Below are 14,165 nucleotides of genomic sequence, written 5' to 3'. Positions count from 1 at the left end.
GTTGCCTGTCCATTCAGACTGTTTTGTATCTTACCGAAGGTACAGCTCTCTGAAGCATTCTTAACCCTATCTCTATGAAATGAAAAATAGATACACCTAAACAAATATATACATGAAGAACTTACTTGTATAGTGTACTCAATATGTTGACCATTCACGCTGCTCATTCTATTCTTATTTTTATATTTATTTTATTTTATATTTAAATTGTTGTATTCTTAGATAGTTTAGTTCTTAGAAATAGTTAAACTTTTGTACTTTTACTTAATTTAAGATCTGTATATGTTTAGTGTTTTGCACCTCCCTGCCACAGTAAATTCTGTGTTTGTATAACATACATGGCGAATAAACCGAATTCTGATTCTGATATGACTCACTATTCAAAATTCATAAAATAGAAGCGAAAATAGCAATTAGATCTGGAAAACCTGGGCATCTGAGTAGATTATGGTACTTGCATTAAAAAAAACATTGCTCATGACGAGCAAAAAGCAAAAATGCCTTTGATGCACATGTCTGAGGATAAGTAGGTGAAAAAAATTGGTTATAGATGCCACGAAGTAGGTGGCAGTGCCTTAACCGTATGTGTGTTGAAGGCCACAAGGGCCTCTTCCATCCTTGTCAAGGGGAGTGCTAACCTTCTCTCCTTTCATACAACACAACCCATACCGCCATTTTTAACATTTTATATACTCACGTACGTGTATATTTTCCACTCACGGTTGATACACAGTTTTTAACATATGGACGTAAATTTTCCAAAACAGTTAATTTAACTACTATTTAATACTATAAACCTATTCATTAAACCTAAAATTACAATTTTGCTTGACGTTTTTTCCCAGCATGCAGCGTTGTAAAAACGCTTCACTACTGTGCACCAATCAGATCTAGCTATGAGTTTCATTATCGGTGACGTGTGCCGGCTGGATTGTGTAATTATCATGCAGACCAGAAGAGGGCAGACGTATTCTTTCAAAAGATTTTCTCCAACTGAAAAGAATGACATGTCAGCAAGGAACTAAACTATATGTATTTTCATAGCAAATAACTTGGCTGTGTCGATTATTATTTTTTGTCCCTGTCCCTCTTCCCAGGTTGATGTGATGAGACTTGATTGGTAAAACAGTCCTCCTGAGGTCAGCTGTGGCTATCCAGCCAAGAGGGCCAGACGGGAGCCTGTCTGTGAAACCCATCAAGCCCTTCAACTGTCAGCCTTCTGGCCCTCATTCTCAGACCAGCAAAGCCTTTCTCCTGGGCGTCAGCCTGTGCTGGGTGTTGGTAGAACAAACAGGTGAGAACCACACCTTGTTGCCCCAGGTTAATCTAGATGATATATTAAAAACTCAAACCAGACAAGTCTTTGTATGAGAGTAAAAGGGGGTTTTGTAAAAAGCAAGAAAAAGTCAAATATGTGAGAAAGAAAAGTAGGTCAGAGCAGCTGGTTTTTCCATCTGGTTTGGATAAGTTGTCACCGCACAGACTGAACCAAGCTGGGTTGACCTAGGCTAGGCCAGCAGCTGAGGGAAGGTACTTCCTGGTCCCCAGTGTAGCTCCATGGTGAACCATCCAAGTACCCAAACATCCCCACGACCTGTGTTCACTGGCGCCAACTGGCTCAAAACATCTACATATACTGCAAAAAATACAATGAGAAAGTTATGAAGTGCACAGAGCTATCACTGGTCACTGCCAGAAAATACTAGTTTTTTTCTCTTTCACTGTGCTCGTGTGGGAGTGTGTGTGTGGGAGCTCGTTTTTAAGATGACTTCATCCTTTACTTTTCGAGAGCTGTACTAGCGTATGGGTTAACAAGACACTTCGGGGTGATGTAAGCTGTTTGAAATGTCTGTTTTCGGTCCTGGAGGCATGTAAGCAAGCACTTTTGACTTTTTTTTTGCCAGAGGCAGCCTGTCAGCCCCGCTCTCTCATTTGCCCAAGCTAATTAGAAGGGGGAAGTGGCAATGTGTGTGGAGTAGTTGGAGGCTGACGTATCTGTATCAGAAACCATAAAACCATGGCAACCTTATGACTGTGACATATCGTAGGCCAGCAATGATTCTTACTCCCTCTCTCTCCATTTTGGATCCCTTTCTCTCTATGCATCTCTATGTCTCTGTCTCTCTGTCTCTCTGTCTCTCTCTCTCTCTCTCTCTCTCTCTCTCTCTAATGGACTTTTCAGGCCAGGTTTTAAATTCAAGAGGGGGGTCAAAGAGCTCACAAAGAAACATTCCACACAGTTGCAACAAGCTCAGCTTATTCTGCCTCCCTAAATGAACAGGAAATCCAAACGCTCAAGTCCGATGATGTGTGTCACTGCGGTGTCGTTCCGAATTGTGGTGAGATTTAGATCGTGTGTGTTGGCTATGTAGTTTTGGTGAGTCATCGAGGGGAGACGGGTTCATGTTTGCTTGCAGAGGAGAACACAGCCATCTCAAAGCCTCATGGCCTCGCTGCCAGCATCTTGTCTGAGCAGTTTCCTCGTTGTCGTTGTGAGCTTTGCTGGGAGACTTTTGTTGATCCTTCGATGATCCTCTCGCTGAGTTTAGAGGAACACTGGCAACCAGGGAGGGCTGAAACGGAGGTGGGGGGGAGAGAGAGAGAGAGAGAGAGAGAGAGAGGGAGAGAGAGTGAGAGAGAGAGAGAGACAGAGAGAGAGAGAGAGAGAGAGAGTAGAAGGATAGAGAGGGGGAAGAGGGGAAGAGAGGGGAGGGAGGGGGAAAAAGAGAGAGATGGAGGAAGGAAAGAGAGAGAGGAGAGAGAGAGAGAGAGAGAGAGAGAGAGAGAGAGAGAGAGAGAGAGAGAGAGAGAGAGAGAGAGAGAGAGAGAGAGAGAGAGAGAGGAGGGAGAGAGGGAGTTACAGAAGAGGGAGACTCTGCCAAGATATGTGCTTATTTCCTGATGGAAAATAAAGTATTTGGAAGCATCTGGGATGTAGAAATAGAAAAAAGTTATAAGAGAAAAAAAAGAAAGAAAATGGCAGAAAGAAGGAAAATAATTCAGTGTTATTTCATTGTGAGGTCAACCTTCGGAGGCCAAAGCCATAAACGAACTCTGGTCTCAGAACAGGAGCGAGTTTCTGGTGCTGTGTGGGTCTGTGGCCCAGGTCTACAGCACCACAGATTCAGATCCACCTAGCTCTTCAACATCCTGGTTTCTCCATTTTCTAGTCTAGTCTTTACTGCAGGGGCCATGTCCCACACACTTTTTTGATTTAGAGTTACAAAAATCTGCCCAAATTTGAAAATATCCCTATTAAAAGCCCCTGCTTTATTGCCTGTCCTAAGTTGAAGTCATTGTCGCAGGTGCCGGGTGTTTAAACAATCTGAAAGCTCTGCGATACTGGCAAAGTTTTTTGTTTTGTTTACGTATTACAGTACTGTTTGAGAAGAACTTGCAGACATTTGGCCTGGTACCTGATTGAGGACTACAGAGGAGAGGTCTCAAACCTAGAAAAAGGTCAGAGGTCACCAAACTGCTGGCCTTAGTGTTTCTTTTCATAGCACGATGTGTGTGTGTGTGTGTGTGTGTGGAGCCGATGTTGGCGTGTGTCTCTGTCAATGTTCCCCTGTGTCTCTGTGTCTGTAATTGTGTGTGTGTTGCCTGTCTCTCAAACAACCCCCTCTGTTCATAAAATAACAGAATGACCAACAATGACATTCCTGTGAGTGACCTCCCCACCCAGAGTTGTTTGTGCATTTTAATGGTGACTCCAAGCAACACAGTCTAGCTGCAGGGGCTGGTGTTCTGACTATTATTGGGGGGGAGACCTCATTAGGAGTTTGTCTTCTCTTTGTTTCAGCAGCAAGCCACACACACAAACATTACAAATGTGTGTCAAAATGTTTGCACGCACACATACATGAATACATACACACACATGTCCACAAACATACACACACATTCTACACACAGGCATGTAGATACACATACAGTACATTTCCCTTGACTCAATCAATGCACACACACACACACACACACACATGCTAATTCCATCTCCTAGGCTTCAGTGGTTGAGTGGTCATGCCAGTATGGAACATTACATTTGGAAATGAGCACCCGTTGAATCACAATGAATACCAGAATGTATGAGGAAAAGGAACATGTTGGCCATGGCACAAAGGAAGGCCTGTTCCTCCTTGTGGTCGTCAGACAGCAGAAATATCTGGATCATTTTTCTATCCTTCGTTTTTTTTCCTTCAAACTGCGAATCTCTAACTCGCTTGACTGCAGATCATTCGACCTCTGACCACCCCCAACCCCTTCCCCCCCCCGCCCCCCCCAGCTGGAGCAAACCAAACACAAATGTATTACGTTGACTGACTACACTTTAGAATATTTCAGTATTCAAGCAGAACAGCATTTATGGGAAGTGGCGGAGAGACAGCTTTAATAATTATTACTTTGTTTAAATGTGGAGGGAAGTGGGATAGTTCTCATAATGTAATGAACAGTTTTTAATTAAAGCATGAATATTGTTCTGGTGCTTCTATGATCATCATTTCTCCCATCCTGATGTAACACTGTCACATAAACACAACGTGAATATGGAAATGAGGCTTGAGGTATGATAACAACATTATGCTCACAGTATAGATCAGACATCAACAGATGTTTTATTATTGTCTACATCACATAACATAGCATGTTATTTCAGTTTATGTTTAAAAGTAAAATATATATCAATTAATACAAAATGTATTATTATTATACAATTATATAATAAACAATGAAACAATCGCACATAGCCTGTATTTTATGTTGACATTTATATGCAATATACATTCTCAGTTTAAATCAAATATCTTATGTACAATTATACTTTAAATTATAAATACAAATACACAAATTTCCTATGTTCATATAAATTGGATTATTAAGTGAGATCTAGAGTTCAGGTCTTGTCAGAACAAAAGTGTCTCTTTAAATGTCCTCACTGACTGAAGCTCTTCCCACTCTGGTCACAGTGGTGATGTCTGGCCTTTTCCGTGTTCATGCTTCCCTGGGTGGGGACCGGGGGGAGGGAGGAAGTGGTGTTGGGGCGTGGTGGAGAGGAGGACAGAGTCTCTGGTCTGATCTCTCCACTCCTCAGCAGAGAGACGTACAGGTCATGGTGGCACCTCTTGATGTGCTTGTGGAGGAAGATCTGGGCGGTGAAGGAGAGAGGACACTGGGAGCAGGAGAACACCTGAGTCTGAGACGACTCTATCCTTGGTCCTGGAAAATAGAGAAAGCAGAAAAAATACAGTTAATACAATTAAATACAATTTAATACAATTAAATACAAACAGCATCGTTTTAAAATGACAACCTTTGGTAATGGAAGGGATTAACAGGTTGCAATCCTGGTCTGTGGGTGTAATGGTTGTTAGAGGTAGTAATGGAAGAGAGACGAATGTACTGTTGATAATTAAATGGTCTTGTATATCAGTCTTCTACTATACAAATGGAGTTAAGGTCAATAATATTGTAGGTTAAGAACATCTCCAGTCAGTGACTTGTGTGGCTCAATGTTACAAGTCCCTCCAATCTTCCTATAGAGAGGGAAATGGAGAAGAGAAAGGAGGAGAGAGAAGCGGAGGGGGAAGAGGAGAGAGGAGGAGACGTAAGAGCAGAAAAGACAGAGAAGACATAAGAAGACAGGAGATATGTCAGGAGAGGAGAGAGGAGAAAAGGAGAGGAGGACACTAAGAGGAGGTACCTCTGGTGGACCTCTTGTTGTCCCAGAGGTAGTCAAAGGAGGTGCCCAGGTCTCTTGCGTACTCCTCTCCGTACCAGACCAGCAGCTCATCCAGTTGGAGTGAGTCTCTCTCTTGGCGTCGATGTAATCGTCACAGTGTCTGCTCTTGTAAATCTGGAAATGCACACATACTGTTTGTGCTCACTTAAAACCCATAAATACATGGTTTTAAATAGATGGTTTTAAAACATACACTCATACATTTGGGAAACTTTCTGTCAGGGAAACGTTCTGCTTCACCCAAGGGATGCATGAATAGCTTTTTCAGTAAAAACAATTCTTTCTGATCTGGTTCCTTAACTTCATATTAAAATGTTCAAAATTTAATCGATAAAAAATCATCAAAACACACAGCACTCCTCCCCCTCCCCTCCTCACCACCAGGAGTATCCACTCTCGATGGCCTCTTCCTCCTCCTTCACTTCTCCCATGTAGGGGCCGTAGTGGGTTCCCTTGGCGAGTTGGCTGGCTGGATGTTCAAGTAGTTAACATGCTTTTTGGTGGTGGATGGGAGGATATAGTGAGAAAAAAACTCAGTCACTATCTTCTTATGTTTGTAAAATGAATTTTGTATCGTATTGTCTTGCTCTTCTTAAATGCATAGTTGTTTATTTGAACCCTGTAAATGCTTTCTCGCCTTTGAACCCCAGTATCTTGTTGTCTACTCATCCCATACTCATTTGTCTTTTGTCTGTTGCCAACTGCCTAGTTTTGTCCTCCTGTTGTACTGATGTTGCCTGCTTTGTTTTCTCCTGCCTGTATCCTTTGTTCATACCTGCCCGTGTCAGTCTGTGTCCTGATTGTGGTTGTTGTAAATAATGTGTCTTGCTTTGTGCTTTTAACATTTTTTATCCCCCCCGACTCCCTATGTTATTAATGCCCTGCTTTGTTTAACCTGCTTGTTTTTGTTGTTGTTGCTTTTGTGTTTTTTTCTGTATGTCTGTACTGCTGTGGTTGTGTGCCGTTGTACTTTTTAACCTGATTTTTTTACTTAGCCCCCTTTCCCTCAAAAAGCTTGTGCTTTTTTTCAGGCCATCATTGTAAATAAGAATTTGTTCTTAATGATCTTGCCTGGGTAAATAAAGGTTAAATAAAAATAAAATAAAAATAATCATTCACTTCTCAACAGGCGAATTTTAGAAGTACTTGACGTGCGACTAAACTTGATGAAAGCAGCTAAATGTAAGTAGCTACTTTCTGATAACGTCTTCCAGTCCTGAGATGAAATCGGTCAACTATCGGTAAACTACCCCCTGGAGCTAACTACCCCTGGGGGGTATTCCAGAAAGCAGGTTATGCAACATAACCGGGTAAGTTAACCCACCAGCTGATTCACAATGTTGCAGCAACTTACTGGCAATGTTGCTACAACGCTGGGTGTCAGCTGGGGAGTTAACTTACCTGGGTATGTCACATGACCTGCTTTCTGGAATACCCCCCTGGAGTGCGAGACCACCTTCACTGGCGCGAAACTCCAACGGCGGGAAGTCTCAGCGCGTGAGACTTGAGCGCCCTGGAAACAAAGGGGAGATCACCGTGAGGGCTGCCTGTCACCTGTCACAGGTCCATGATGAGGAGTGAAAAGCCGCACAGCATGAGAGTAGGGAAAGGATATAGATAGCTACTATCTAGTCAGAGTTATACAATGACAATCGGGGGGGGGGGGGGTCAACTTCTTCTCCAGGGCATGTTGTTTTTACCTCTTTTGGGGGGTCCAAGTCTTAATTAGGGAGGTCAGGCCCCCCAAACCCCCCTGTAATTCGAACCCTCCCTGAAATGAACTTGGACATGGTCTGTCTGGACCAATAAAAACTGTGTTCAGGATATTTTGTCCAACCGACACTTCCTACCATAATGCGAGGATAGAGCCAGGGGCCCATCAGTCAGATTCCTCATAGAGAGCAATCAGTATGACATGACAAGCCAATGGCCATGCTCAGACAGTACACCATAAGGTGCCTTCTCAGAGCGTTAACTTAACGCGTTAAGAGCGTTAACTTAACGCTCTTAATTTCTCCTCAGAGCGTTAACTTAACGCTCTTAATTTCTCCTCAGAGCGTTAACTTAACGCTCTGTGGAGGCACCTTAACGCCGTTAAGTAATGCCAACAGCATGGCACACGGTATAATTTTAGCAAGCCAAGAAAAAACAAGAGCTCAAAAAGACTTAAGACCTACAGTAAGTAGGGCTGCTGGAAAATTCATGTTCTCTGTTGACATTGGCCCCTGTTCTCTGACCGACTCAAATGATTGGCTTCAAATTTCTTTTTCATTTCATTTCTTCCCTTCATAAATACATTCAGATGTTCTTACACAATTAAACAAGAAATGACAGCTACCTGAGAAAGTCTGATGCGCTCGTTAGTAGACGGGCTGTGCAGAAAAGGAAGACGTTTGCTTTTCATACTCATTTGAAAACACTCTTAACTCTTATCTCCCCAACTCTAGCTGTTTAAAGTCAATGTGCCTCTTTAAGTGTACTTGTGGAGTTGATGTAGCTACAGCCACACTGCCAAGATATGTTTAGGTCAGTGCTCCTAAGCGATACCAATTCTCCTAGGAGGATGTTAGCAATCCAAAGTGACTCTATTACAGAGTTCTTGTTAGTTACCAGTTCATTATTACCAGTTACTATGGGCGTGTACTCCTTCACGTGTAAAACTGTGTGAGCTGTTTTACAAGACTTATAGAAGCAGGCCAGTACAAGCATCCCACAGATTGAACGTATTGCATTTGATATTGAATGTTGAGTGAGATTTGTATATTGTGGCGGTCTAGCACAATCCAGCAGTCCAGAGGCGACCAGCAGTCCAGAGGTGCTTAGACCCAGAACTGGCACCCCGTCCTTGGGATGTTGGAGTGCAACCAGCCAGCATACCAAGTCTCCCTTGCAGGGATTTACAAATGTCTCTTTCTCACTTTAACAGGGACCACAATACCAACAAGCCTCAGTGGCCATTGAGATCACACAGGGCAGAGAAACGAGAATGAAAGCAGTAGGTTGTGAACGCAACGGAATGCATCGCTTCTCTCTGTTTAACAATGGTGCTGTGAAAGAGCTGAGGGGGAGCGGGAGGGAGGATAGAGTAAGAGAGAGACCATGAAGAGATCGGCCTCAATGTGGGTGGGCTTAGTAGCTCCATAGTCTAGCTGACTGAAGCTTGCTAATCAGATTCAGCATAGCACTAAGCTGCTAATAGGATCTGCCCACCTTTTTAACCACGGAATGGAGTCACATTCATGTGTGTGCATAAGTATGCATGTAATAGCTTGTACGTGTGTGTATTGGTGTGGGTAGTGTGTGTGTGTGTGATTGCATTACTGTGTGTATATATGAATGCGTGTGTATTATTGAGTGTACATGTTCATGTATTTGTGTGTTTAGGTTTGTGTGTGTGTGTGTGTGTGTGTGTGTGTGTGAGTGTGTGTGTGTGTGAGTGTGTGTGTGTGTGTGTGAATGTGAGTGTGTGTGAGTGTGAGTGTGTGTGTGTGAGTGTGTGTGCCAGTCCTCAGCAGTGTCTGTAGCCCCCCATGTTTCTGCCGTTCTCTTCTCCCCTTGGTCCTGTCGTTCACTCTGCTCTTCCTCCACCTCTGATTTATTTATGCTGTTGTCGTCTAGCAACCCCCACAACACTGACCCCTCCCTCCCTTCCCTGTCCCTCCCCCCAGCTCAGTGATATATGTGCCAGTTGCAGTTGACCCATTTAAAAACAGACACATCTGGTGCTGAACCACAGTGTGTCTTCTGGGATGTCCAGGTGCCATTGGTAGTCTTGGAAATATGTGTATTATGTTTGTGTGTGTGTGTGCATGTTTTGTATGTTTTGTCTCTCTTTGTTTGTGCTATTGTGTGTTTATGGGTGTGTGTGTGTGTGTGTGTATGTGTGTGATGTGTGTTTCCCCCAGCAGACATGAGCGGGGTGGTTCTTGGAAGCCACGTTCTCCAGCATGAAAGCCCCCAGGCTGGAAACAAGCCAGGAACTGAGACATGTTGCTACACGAGCTATTGGTCTCTGTGGAAGACCATCAAATATCAAGACATCATTAAAATACACACACACAGGGTCACTTGTGCCTAGTTTGCCAATTTGTTCATTTTAGTTAGGGTCAGACGGTTGATAGCCCGGCAAAGCAGCCTGTGGTGAATGTGTTTGTGTGTGGATATGTGTGTACGCCTGACTGTGTGTCTGCTAGTACATCTGTGTGTGTTTGTGTGTGTATGCGTGTGTGTCCCAGCTGCTGTGACTGTGTCAGTGATAGCCAAGGTCTTAATCAGTGTAAGATAGCTCCGCATTGTTCCTCTGTCGGCTCCCTGGGAACTTATCGCCTGTTTGCCCTTCCTCCTTCCTCCTCGTCTGAAACATCCCTTCTTCCTCACTCGTTTTCTGGAGGAGAAAGAGCAGAATCAGAGCCCAGATCCTTCACTTCGCTCTGCCATGACATCACCCTCTCCACACATCTGGAACTACTATACTGGCTTACTGTGTGTGTGAGTGTGTGTGTTTGTGTATGTGTGTGTGTGAGAGAGTGACTGAGAAGAATAAGGGGGGCTGGTGACACATCGACAGATACAGAGGAGGAGGAGAAAGAGAAAATCCAAGGCTGAAAGAGAGTGGAGAGAGACAGTGGAGAGAGAGTGGAGAGAGAGAGTGGAGAGAGAGTAGAGAGAGAGAGAGGAGATGAGAACATAGACAAAGATGGATAGAAATAAGGGGAAATCTATGTAAGGCTGTTTCCTTTGTGTACACACAGATAGGATGATTCAGACCCTTGGCCAACGACTGCTGTACCTAACATAGCTAATCTTCTCATTCCTTCCAGCTGGACAACCTCTCCTACAGGACAGACAGACAGACTGTTATGGGAGGAACGTCATAATGAATCTGCCCCCATCTTCATTAGGAAGGTATTACACAATTATAAAAATAACGAATAGTTTTTAAATCAAAAGTTAAGGCTGTAGCCATGGAGTCAACATTGGGGGGGACAAATGAATTTTTTATGATCATTTCGGACAGCGTGCGTGGTTGCCTGTTGTAGCGTAGTACATTTAGATTTTTTATATCAATATATTGGGGGGGACATTTTGACCAGATTTGAATCCCCCCCAAATATATATTATGATTACGGCCTTGGATGGAGGGATGGATGATAAGGCAGGTCATGTGGTACAGACGATGACGGCAGCATCGACCACTAGGGGGGGGTGTTTTACCAGTAAAATATCCTTATCAAACAGATCTCAAGCAGATCACACATTTGTGTCTGTTATGAGAGGTGATCTGCAGTAACTGACAGAACAGAGAGCCACCACTGCACGAAGGAGGTGGGCCTTCTTCAAAGACATGTTTGAAACGACGTGTGCGTGGCCAAGTCAGATCATGGAATGTGTGTGTCTGTGTGTGTACTGCATGTATGTGTGTACGAGAAAGAGAGAACCAGAGGGATAGTGTGTGTGTGAGAGAGAGAGAGAGAGAGAGAGAGAGAGGGGGGGAGAGAAACAGAGAGAGAGACAGAGAGAGAGAGAGAGACAGAGAGAGAGAGAGAGAAATAAGGACAGATATAGAGATGGAGAGAGTGGGAGGGAGGGAGAAAGAGGAGAGAGAGATGGAGAAGGGGGAGGGAGGGAGTGAGAGCTGTTAGCCAGATGTGTGCTCACATAGCAGCGTTCAGCTCTCAAACCTGTTTTATCTATACAGGAGGGGGGACCAGCAAGACGGCATCTGAATTTCCTTCCTCTCCTTTCCCTCCTTTCCTGCTCCTTTCTTCCCCCTCTTGTTCGCGTCAGTTGACTGCCTCATCAAACCACTTTAGAGGAAGAACGATAAAGAGAGAGCGACAGAAAATGAGAGCGGATGAGCAAGAGGGAAAAAAACTATGGGAACGTTTTTAGACTGTCCAAAATCCTATGCATGAGAGGATAAAATGCTGAGATATAAAGTCTGAGGAAAGCACAGAAAGAAATACAAAAAGAGAGAGTGTGAGAGAAACGAAGCGAAAGATAACTGGAGAGAAAGAGAGAGGGAGAGCAAGGAAGGCTGAGAAAGAGATGGAGAAAGAGAAGGAGAGTGAGTGTGTGTGGAATGCAGTGTCTCCAGAGCACACATGATACATGTGCTCTCTCTCTCTTTTTCTCTCTCTCTTTTTCTCTCTCTCTTTTTCCCTCTCTCTTTTTCTCTCTCTCTCTCTCTCTCTCTCTCTCTCTCTCTCTCTCTCTCTCTCTCTCTCTCTCTCTCTCTCTCTCTCTATCTCTCTCTCCTCTCTCTTTCTCTCTCACTCTCCCTTTCCACCACTCCCCTATCTGCCATTCCTCTCTCTTAATGTATTTACAGTAGCCTTCAGATGGAGCGGTGTGGCCCTGTAGACAGTACTCTCCAGCAGGCCCGTTGAACACAGCGGACCCTGTGAAGACTGCCCCAGAACCAGCTCAGCCCTGGACCTTGGCACATGACCAGCACTTGCTCAGTCCAACCAGCAGATCTGGTCCAAACACTAGACTCAAAGACTTAAATAATAACTAATTTGTGCTTGATTGGTTTTGCCTGATACTTGTGCAATGGAGGCTGAGAGCTAGTCCAAAAAAGTGCTCACTTTCATGACCCTCCAGGCCAACTCAAAATATGGTTAATCGTTTTTAAATGCAATTTTGGTCTTTTTGGTGCAGTTCTATTTTCTATTCCATTTGGTGAGTGGATCAAATTACCCACTGTGCTGTCATTTACCATCTGTCTCAATCCCGTTTTCTAATTCACCAACATCCTTTCATAATCTGTAAGAGAAAATTCCATCAAGTTTAATAGCATTCCATCCCTCCATCCCTCCATCCCCAGTCTCCATTACTGTGAGTCACTGTAGTCGGGATCTCTGTGTGTGTGTGGTGTGTGTGTGTGTGTGTGGTGTGTGTGTGTGCTGGGCAGGAGGGGTGTGGGGGGCACTCTCTGTCCACAGTCAGAACATTGTAAGAGCTCAGCTCCCCAGGGATTTTCCTTCCTTGAGGAGGTGGTAGAAGTCCTGACTCAGGGTGATAAATTCCTTTATTCCTTTCCCTGGAATTCTCCAGGGAAACCACTGGTGTGTGAGAACATAAGCGATATGACTTTAGCAGGAACGAGACATGGGACGAGGTTTGGGGTTTTAAGAATGATGTAGCAGAATGAACAAAGTCCCACATTTTGTGTTCCTTGGGAAATGTCATCTGACAGTAATTGATTGGAGCCTCATTTAAAAGACTATCATTGGCTACTTGAATCCTCTGTTTGGTGACGGAAGAGGACCTGGTTTGATTGGGTGGCACGTCAGATTTTCTGTGTGATTGTTGATCGTTGCTGGTGAGGGGCAGATGTTGATTGCTTCCAGCGCACAAACACTTCTGTCAGGCCTTGGCTCTGGCCTCTGATCTGTGTGTTTATGACGTCATCGCCACGTTCTAGGCTTGGAACCCGGCTTCTCATTCTGGTCTGGGTTGCGGTTGAGCCTCTTTCATCCCACTGAGAACACTGTGTACGTGGTAACCAACTCCTCTGTATCAATATCAATATTTAAAACTTGTGTGCAGCCAGAGGAGCAGTCAAACACTAAGCCCTGTCCTGATGGGTTGGTGCACATCGTAACAAATTCTGCTTTTTGTCGAACCGTGACCCTTTTTTGGTCGAACCTTGACCCGGTTTGGCGTGGCTCGGGCGAAGAGAGAAAGCCAAGAGTGAGGGAGGGACGAGCGAGGGACGAGCGAGGGACGAGCGAGGGACGAGGGAGGGACGAGCGAGGGAAAGAGACGGCTAGTTTGGGCCCAGCTGTGCGATTGCGCCTGATCTACATGGGTATGCTTGATTAGAAGACACCAAGACCAGATGAACACACAGCTGCAGTGTGCTCGCTGAGCTCCTCTGCCCATGTCTTCTCTCTTTCTCTGCTTCTCATGGAAAATGCACCCACCTCTCTCCGGCTCTCTCCGTCAGCCTCTCTCTCCCCCAACCTCGGTCCTCTCTTCCAACAACGTAATGCTCTTAAAGTCCAACAAGCCGTAATTAATCAAACAACACTCCCCCTCTTTCCCTCCTCTTCTCTTCTCCTCTCCTTCTCCTTCTCCTTCTCCTCTCCTCTCCTTCTCTTCTCCTCTCTTCTCTTCTCCTCTCCTCTCCTCTCTTCTCTTCTCTTCTCTTCTCCTTCTCTCTCTTCTCTTCTCTTCTCTTCTCTTCTCCTCTCCTTCTCCTTCTCCTTCTCCTCTCTTCTCCTCTCCTCTCCATCTCCTCTCCTTCTCCTTCTCCTCTCTTCTCCTCTCTTCTCTTCTCCTCTCCTCTCCTTCTCCTTTTCCTTCTCCTTCTCCTTCTCCTTCTCCTCTCTTCTCCTCTCCTCTTCTTCTCCTTCTCCTTCTCCTTCTCCTTCTCCTTCTCCTTCTCCTCTCCTCTCCTCTCCTCTCCTCTCCTCTC

At 44.6% G+C, this 14,165-nt stretch overlaps 1 non-coding gene across 1 annotated transcript; it reads right to left on the bottom strand.

Moving 5' to 3' along the window:
* Positions 1-532: 532 nt before the first annotated feature.
* Positions 533-660, bottom strand: LOC136957074 (U6atac minor spliceosomal RNA). Its single transcript, XR_010878277.1, has one exon. It is a non-coding gene; the product is annotated as a U6atac minor spliceosomal RNA (small nuclear RNA).
* Positions 661-14,165: the final 13,505 nt, after the last annotated feature.

This window comes from Osmerus mordax, chromosome 14 (genome assembly GCF_038355195.1).
Source record: "Osmerus mordax isolate fOsmMor3 chromosome 14, fOsmMor3.pri, whole genome shotgun sequence".
In the NCBI taxonomy this organism is placed as follows: Eukaryota; Metazoa; Chordata; class Actinopteri; order Osmeriformes; family Osmeridae; genus Osmerus; species Osmerus mordax.
This window is presented reverse-complemented; position numbering and strand designations above follow the sequence as displayed.